Here is a 9,005-nt window from a genome sequence, read left to right as displayed (position 1 = left end):
GGGGGTGTGGGGACGTGAGCAGTGGCTCTAACCTACAAGCATACGACCTTGTTCAAGTGTAAAAGCAAATTCTTCCAAGCAGCACGGGCCACCACTGTAAGGAGTCAGAGAATAGAGAACTCAATTACTCTGCCTTTTATCTTTAGGGTGGGCAGACAGACCACAGGGGAGAAATAAACTCATTCATCAGTCATTGGGAACTTTCTGGGTGCAGGACTGGCTCCCCAAACACTAACATTACTCTGGGTGAATGATGGTCCCATTTAACCAGACTTTGGAAATCACCTACTGAATTAGAATAAAAGAAAAATGTCTCTATGCTGCCTGTGTATTTTTCAATTCTGAAAAATACAATAAATGAAAGGATACGTCAGGAACTCAAGAGAAAAACACTGATTTAAAATACAGACGTATATTGCAAAGGAACTGCAAAAACTTACACAAGTGAATACTTCTGGAAACCCTAGGAGTTAAGTGCAATGTACCAGTCCCCACGAGCACACTTATGCCCTCTCCCCTCTACGAACGGCTCTTGTCAAGGCCATGAGCGACCTCCATCCACCTTGCTAAACCCAGTGGTCATCTAGAGCCTCCTACTTGGCCACGTCCAGCCTCTGACCCATTTGATCACTTCTACAGGAAACATGTGCTTCTTCTGGTTTCCAGGCACCACACCTCCCAGATTTTCCTCCTACGTGTCTGGGTCTCCCATCCCCCCCACCCCTCAAGGTCCAACAGGCGCTCCCACCTCACACAGCCACGCCTGAGCTCCAGAACCTTCCCCACACCTTCTCCCCGCAAAGCCTTAAGGCATCTTCTCCTTGAACCTGACCTCTCCCTTTCACATCTCACACCCCCAGCCCGGGCCAGGGCCACCATAATCCGCGACCCGGACTGCCGCTGTGGCCACACTGGCTCCACTGGGAGCCCTCCTGCGGCTCCCCCTGCAGGGCTGCCCGCCAGGCCCACCTGCTCCGGCCGCGTGACTTTGAACCTCGCTTCCTGCCCCCTCCCTCGGCTGTCGGGCGGCAGCTGCCCGCGGGCTGTGCGCACACCGGGCTCNGAGACCCAGCCTGGCTGCTGGGGCCACCCCTGTGCCTGTCTGTCCTCCAGCGAAGGTTGCTTTGCGCGCCCGCGGAGGGGCAGGGGGCAGTGGCTTGCTGCGTCTTTGTGAGCTTCCCCGAGGTGTCGTGGGTTACTACCTGCTCTCGTCCTGCCGGATCACACAGCTTCAGGACAGAGCAGTTCAAGTGGTGGGCACCGCTGTTTTCCAGACACGGTCAGCTGGGTGCCCAGGCAACGACCACAGAGAGCTTTGCCCGGGTGGCCCAAGGGAATGGCGTGAGGGTCTCTAGGAGTCGGTGCCCCAGGTGGCTGCACGCGTCTGCTTTCCCTGACTCATCTTTCTTCCGTTGGATTCAGGCTCACCGCCCGCTTCCTTCCCTGCAGCAGACTGGCTTCCGGGCGTGCCCGGGGATCCGAACGGGAAGTGGTCTGAGAACCTGGGTGCAAAAAAATGGTACCTTAACATTTGTTTCTGGTCCCAGACCTCAACCACTTCCTAGTTAGGCTGGAAATTCAGCCCACTTTGGAAACCTCTCTTGCCCCTGTAGGCTGTTGCAGCCCCCGGGGGCTTAAGGAGTTCAAGGGTATTGGAGGAGGGGGAGGGTCTCACATCCAACTATTCCCTCCTCCCCTCCCCCCCAGAAGTCCCGGATGTGTATGTGGCACTTACTTTGTGACTTATTGTAAGAACTTAACATACCTTATCCAGTTTTTTTTTTTTTAAGTTTATTTCTTTTGAGAGCGTGAGAATTCAGGGGAGGGGCAGAGAGAGAGGAAGAGAGAGAACTCCAAGCAGGCTCGGTGCTGCCAAGGGCAGAACCGGTCACAGGGCTTGACCTCACGACCCGTGAGATCGTGATCCGAGCCGAAACCAGGAGCCGGGACGCTTAAGCCACTGAGGCACCCAGGCGCCCAGCATTAACCAGTTTAAATCTTCCCCACCGCTTGATAAGATAGATGCTCTTATCCCCACTTTACAGGTGGGGAAACTGAAGCCCAGGGAAGTAATGCCCAAGGCAGAAAAGCCGTTGACGGAGCTAGAAATTGAACCTAAGTGCTTTAGCTGCAGACACAAAGGTGCCGGCTACCGCATATACCGTCTGTCATTACTGTGTCGTTCCACTGTTTTGTGTGAGTGTGAGATTAGCCCTGGAGGGGTCATCCTTCCCTTCATTCAGACACTGGGGTGCAGGCAGCTGGGGAGGCCCAGGGACCCTCACTGCAAAGTTCCATGCTTCCAAGGCCCACGTGTTCACCCACCTCTGATGCGTGGCATTCCATCGAGGTCCAGGAGTCCACACCCTGCAGCAACCCTCCCCACCCCCACCCCCCCACCCCACTCCTTCTTCCAGGCCTGGAAGAGCTGACTCCCTCCTGAAGCATCAGCAAGTACCTTCCTTTCCATCTTGCAAGCAACTCCAGCTGGATTTCTCGATGGGCTTGTTCTTTCAAAACAAAGACCGTGCCCTCTTCCCGGAATGTTCTTTCCCTATTCTCTCAAGAGTAACTCCTGTCAACCATCCCGTCTCCCATCAGTTGTAACTTCCTCAAGGAAGCTTTCTCTGATCCCCACTCTCCCCGGCATTGTGAGAGACCCCTCGTTCCTGATCCAGGCCCTTACGGCACTACATCAACGATCCCACTCAAGGTTTCAAATGTATTGCTGTTTATTGGATTCCATTTTCTCTCCCCCAGGCTGCAAGCTTCCCTGAAGGTGACCTTTGTTGTCTTTATTTGCTCACAATTGTACTTCCGGCCCCTCACGGTGCCTGATAGTGGATACTCAATTTATTAAATCACTTAATGTATGTCACGTGAATAAATGAACAACCTCACGGAAGAAAAGCCTAGAACTGAGAGGATAATGGCTTGGCTATCTTTACCAAAATGAAGAAGTAAATTACTTTTTTTTCTTTCATGTTGTTTATGAGTCCCTAGCAGCACAAAACACACCAAAAATAAACAAGCGAAAGCAGATTATCAGTAACTACCTATTTATAGAGGTTTTCCTGGCAAAATGAAGGAGGTGATATAAGAGTTTAGGAGACCATACACTGGGAAGTGGTATCTATTGCCTCCTCCCTTTAGTGAAATTCAGACATGCCAAACTTTCCCTCTGGGAAGAAAATCCCCACACACACACACTCTTTTTTTTTTTTATGTTTGTGTATTTTGAGAGAGAGAAAGAGAACACGCAGGCGTGAGCAGGGGAGGGGCAGAGAGAGAGGGAGAAAGAATCCCAAGGAGGCTCTGTGCTGTGAGATCATAAACAGAGCTGAAATCAAGGGGGGACCTGGGTGGCTCAGTTTGTGAGACTGAGCCCCAAGTTGGGCTTTGCGCTGACAGTGTGGAGCCTGCTTGGGATTTTCTCTTTCTGCCCCATCCCTAGAGTATATGAGCCCTCTCTATCTCTCCACCTCCACCTCAAACTGAATAAACATTTTAGAAAAAAAAAGGAATCNTCAGAGTCGCTCACTTTGCTAATTCCCATGCTGTCCATTTGGGGTGGACCGTCTTCTTTAAGCTCTGGTACAAATGTAAACATGGCGGGGCGCCTGGGTGGCTCAGTCGGTTAAGCGTCCGACTTCGGCTCAGGTCATGATTTCACGGTTCGTGGGTTTGAGCCCCGCGTTGGGCTCTATGCTGACAGCTCAGAGCCTGGAGCCTGCTTTAGATTCTATATCTCCCTCTCTCTCTGACCCTCCCCTGCTCACGCTGTCTCTCTCTCAGAAATAAATAAAACATTTTAAAAAATGTAAACGTGGATGTCAACATCTAGACCTGTCCTTCATTGATTGACTGATTTTGACATACTCAGGAGAAAGCTAAAAGTGACTAAGGACTTTATACTAAGGGAGAACAATAAGAAAATAGACATCAAGACTGCAAAACAATTCAGAAATTGTGCAAAACCCCAGCCCCACCAGATTATACATTTCCCAACTCTAGTCTGTTTCCACAATAACACACCAATGTAACACTCATCCCTGCATCCACCCCCATGCATCTTGGCAAGAGAGCAAGGGCATCTCTGCATAGCTCCTCAAGTCCTTCCGGTTTCAGCATGAGACCCCGGGGGGTAGTTAGCACGAAGAACAACCTTGCCCTGCGAGGGATCCCCGCACACACAGCATCCAGGGTCTGCAGCTTTCACTTCTGACACACAGGCGGTCCGTCTGCATACAATACGGCTGCATAGGATATAGCAACAGTGCACGCAGCTCACACTCAAGAAATAAAATTAACACACACCAAAAAAACCTGAGCTGTGAGTGGTGGGAGACAGGAAATGAGGGGTGCAGGGGTTTGCATGCTCTGTGGTGAGGGAAGCCAGGTGATGAGGAAACGGTTATATCAGACAGCAATTTGGAACAACGAGGGCACAATCTTTTAGTGGTTGGATGGAGAGGGGGAGGGGAGTCAGTGCCCTTGTTCTTAATGCCTGTGATAATTAATAAAGGGAAACTTCACTAAAGTCCAGAGGATAGAAGAGGAACCCTTACCACCCAACGTCAATTACAGGAAGAACTGTCATTTTCAGGCCCCAACAAAGAGTGTCCAGTAGGGAAGAATCAACAATCACAGGCGCCAAGAGGGAAAAGATGTGCATTGCATCCTGCAAGCCGGTGATGAGAACCCTTCATCACCCTGAACTCTAGACCTTTGTCCGATGGACTTTCATTCAAAGCAGCACCTTCCTGGGTACCTGGGTGGCTCAGTCCGTTAAGCCTGGGACTTCAGCTCAAGTCATGATCTCCCGGTTTATGAGCTGGAGCTCTGCGCTGACAGCTCGGAGCCTGGAGCCTGCTTCGGGTTCTGTGTCTCCCCCTCTCTGCTTCTGCCCTGCTCTCTCTCTCTCTCTCTCTCAAAAGTAAATAAACATTTTAAAAAGTTAAAAAAATAAAAAATCGATAAAAATAAGAAGCTTAAACTTGCATTGATTATTCCAGCCTGTGGTTAACTCTGTTGGTGTCGCAAACAGCAGGCCAAGTTTGACGAGTGTGTGCGGGGCAAACGGGGCTGGGTGTGACCTGACCTGAAAGAGCTGTCAAAGGTCACCTACGTGAAAACAGATCAACCTTTCCCAGAGAATCTCAAGACCAAGAGCAGAGCTCACCCCTGAGGTGGAAGGAGAGCTGAAGCCAGCCGCCATGTTTCCTGGACCACGTAAAGATGGGTCCATGGCCTGCACTCAGTCACGTGTCCAGACAACCACTGATGACACTCCCATGCGGTTTGCATTGACCGATAGAGTGTTCTTTCCAGGATCATAAACTTTAAAACGTTAATTTATGTGACTTGGCAGTTATTCTATATCATTTCCTGGCCATTAAAATTTTTAAAGGGAAAAAACAAAACAAAACAAAACAAAAACCAGAAACAGACTCATAAATACAGAGAACAAACTGGTGGTTTCCGAGGGTGGGGTAGAGAGGTCTAAAATGGGTAAAGGGGTTGAAAGGTACAAACATCCAATTAGTTATAAAATAAGCCATGGGGATGAAAGCTAAAGCATAAGGAATATAGTCAATAATATTGTAATAATTGTCCACAGTGACAGATGGTAATTAGACTAATCGTGATGAACATTTCAAAATGCACATAATTGTTGAATCACTATGTTAGCCCCTGAAACTAATATAATATTGCAAGTCAACTAAACTTCAATTAAAACAAAGGTATATACCTTTTCATTTATTCAAGGCTTCTTTTAAATCTCTCAGGAGCCCTTAAACTTTTCTTCATATATAGATTTTCCACATTTCTTGTTAAATTATTCCTATTTTATCTTGAAATTAAATTACTGGAGTTAACCATTCAAAAAGTCCTCTCATTTCAAAAATTCCTCTTTACACGAAGAATCCAACAAAAGAAATACCAGGACATTAGGGGGTCAAAAGCAAAGGGACGTGGGAATAAAAAGGAAGTGTCCAATATTCTACCACTTCAGATCAGCCGAGCAGGTCTGACCATCCCAAGCTTCATCTCATCCATCCATCCACTGATGCATCCATCCATCCATCCATCCACTTATTCATTTATCAGTTATGTGCCAAACACTGGCCAATCAGACTTCAATCAGAGCAATTGGGTAAAAACTAACAATACCAGCAGAAATAACTAGGCACGGATCAAATAATAAAATTCTGCCATCAAACATACACTGTGTTGTATCTTTTGCCCTCGGCCCTTCTCCAAAACGTTAAGCACTAAAATTTAGAATCTGCTTTTATTTATTTAATTTTTTTGAGCCCCAGTAAATAACTGTGCTGGGTACTTATTATAAAAGTTAACATTCTCTCTAGGAGTGTGAAGCATTTTGTAATAACCTTCCATCAGAGTGTTCAACAAGCTCAATATGAGATGGTGAGGCAAGTCAAGGGAAACCACCTCTACCTACCATACGTCTAGATTAACTAGATTGGTGGGAACCAAAGACATCCTCCAGAAACAAACAGAAAAGGTCCTGTGGTCTCCATGTAATCTGACACGCTCGTCCATTTTGTTATATAGTTTGCATCTATTTATTTTATGAACATTTTGATCACTTGTTCCACCCAGTCTGTGATCATCACTGGCATATATATGTAAGTTTGTTGTAGGTAATTCTACAGGGCTTCAGAATCCAGTGTCCATAGCTTCTGTTTTAACATCTTGAGCCTCAGATTTTTTGCCTTTTATTTTTTTATTTATTTATTTATAGTGGGGTTTTTTAAATATTTTATTTATTTTTGAGATAGAGAGAGAGAGACAGCATGAGCAGGGGAGGGTCGGAGAGAGAGGGAGACACAGAATCCGAAACAGGCTCCTGGCTCTGAGCTACGTGTCAGCACAGAGCCCGATGCGGGGCTCGAATCCACGAACTGTGAGATCATGACCTGAGCCGAAGTCGGACGCTTAACCGACTGAGCCACTCTGGCGCCCCTGATTTTTTACCTTTTAGATGTGGCTAACAATGCCCCTTCTTACTGGATTCTTGTGAGGAGTAAGTGAAATAATGTCTACAGGGGCTTTAACACAGTGCCTGGTGTACAGTCACACCCAATAAACAGTTGCCCAATTGCTATTACTTTACTCATTTTCAGAACTAATTTATGGAATCGCCGTCTAGATTGTAGTCTGAAAGAATATCCAAGTCGTTATTACTGGCTATTCACCCCTTTACTGATACTGTTTCATCAGCCTCCTTGAAAGATGTAGAGCACCCCAACCCTCTTGGAAAGGTAGGAAACAAAACACTAATCAGATTCTGAATTTCGCTTTACGGAAGGCAGGTATGGTTCTGGGAACAGCTGCGTCAACAATACCTGGGAACTTGTTAGAAATGCAGAAACGTCTCAGTCAGAATCTGCATTGTAAGAAGATCCCTGGGTTGATTTCTAGAAACTTCAAAGTTTGAGAGGTACTGTCGTTGTTTACCTACCAGTAGAGAGAAAGTTATTATAAGCAGCCGCTTCCCCCAACACAGGTGCAATGTGTGTTCTCTAAGAAAGTCATAGTGGCCTTGTTCCTGCCCAGTGGAAGGCTGATCTGGTTTTGTTTTTAGCTGCAACTCCAAACCAGAAATTATGTTTCTCACCAAAAAGAGCAACCGAAACGCCCCTCCTGGAGTTCAGCGCATGCAAGGGGTACAGCATGCAGATCTACAGGAGGAGGCTGAGCGCAGAGCAAACCGAGGCACTTGCCCTTGGACGTTAAGGAATCCATGGCTGACATTTATGAAGTTGCCTTAGAGATACAATTGATCAAACTCCAGTAGAAAGAGCTCTTGATTATTTTTTTAATTTTTTTTTTTAATTTCTAGGAGAGAGAGAGACAGCGTGAGCAGGGGAGGGTCAGAGAGAGAGGGAGACACAGACTCTGAAACAGGCTCCAGGCTCTGAGCTGGCAGTCAGCACAGAGCCCGACGCGGGGCTCGAACCCACGAACCGTGAAATCATGACCTAAGTGAAAGTCGGACGCTTAACCGACTAAGCCACCCAGGCACCCCTCTTGATTATTTTTTAAATATCCGCACATTCCAGCAGGACGTGAGGGACTAATTACTCCACAGTCTCTTCTGTCCTTTGTATTGTCAGTCGTTTCAAAGGCATCCTATTAGGCGGAAGGTGCTATCACATGGTGGCGATTTCCATTTCTCTAATGAATAACCACACGGAGCATCCTCTGCGTACTTATTTGCTACCTACTTTGGTTTTGGCGAAGTGTCCATTCAAATATTTTGCCTGTTGTAAAAAATTAGGTTGTTTTCTTATTATGTTGTGACCTTGCTTAGCCAGGTATTTGTTTTGCAAGTATTTTCTCTGCCGCTCATCCTTTCATTTTCTTAACCACGTTTTTCAAGGAGCAGAGGTATTTCCATTTTGATGTGAAGTCCAACTTGTCCACAAATTTCTGTGACTTATGACTTGTGCCCTAAGTAATCCTTGCCTCAGCCAAAATCACAAAGATGCTTTTGTACGTTTCCTTCTGGAAGTGCATTGGCTTCTACGGTAGCCTCTAGTCAAATGTCAAATTTAAATTTAAATTAATTAAAATCTAATGAAGTAAAATGAACAATTCAGTGGCTTAGTCACATCAGTCACATTTCAAGTGTGTAATAGCCACATGGGGCTACTGGCTATTGTACTGAATGCCACGGATAAGAAAACATTTTCAGCGTTACAAATGTTGCCGTGGAAAGTTAATAGGTTTGGGTTTTACATTTGGATCTGTGATCCATTTTGATCCAGCAATCTCACTCCCGGGTATTTCGAGAGAAATGGAAAATATGTCCACAGAAACATCTCGAAGCTAATGTTTACAGCAGCTGTAGTCTTAAAAATTTTTTAATGTGTATTTATTTTTGAGAGACAGAGCACCAGTGGGGGAGGGGCAGAGAGAGACACAGAATCCAAAGCAGGCTCCAGGCTCCAAGCTGTCAGCACAGAGCCTGACGC

At 46.6% G+C, this 9,005-nt stretch overlaps 1 protein-coding gene across 6 annotated transcripts in view; it reads right to left on the bottom strand.

The window, feature by feature from the left end:
• SIRT5 (sirtuin 5) overlaps positions 1-9,005 on the bottom strand; it is a 60,368-nt gene that overhangs the window by 29,721 nt on the left and 21,642 nt on the right. The window contains exon 1 of one of the 6 annotated variants that reach the window (XM_077770112.1): positions 1,203-1,417. The exons of 3 other annotated variants lie outside the window; for them this stretch is intronic. The gene's annotated coding sequence lies outside the window, so the exon portion shown is untranslated. Of the gene's footprint in view, positions 1-748; positions 817-969; positions 1,059-1,202; positions 1,418-9,005 lie in introns of those variants that run through there. 2 more of the 6 variants (XM_077770113.1, XM_077770116.1) reach the window with 2 other exon arrangements.

This window comes from Crocuta crocuta, unplaced genomic scaffold, assembly GCF_008692635.1.
Source record: "Crocuta crocuta isolate KB4526 unplaced genomic scaffold, BGI_CrCroc_1.0 scaffold24, whole genome shotgun sequence".
NCBI classification, from domain to species: domain Eukaryota; kingdom Metazoa; phylum Chordata; class Mammalia; order Carnivora; family Hyaenidae; genus Crocuta; species Crocuta crocuta.
This window is presented reverse-complemented; position numbering and strand designations above follow the sequence as displayed.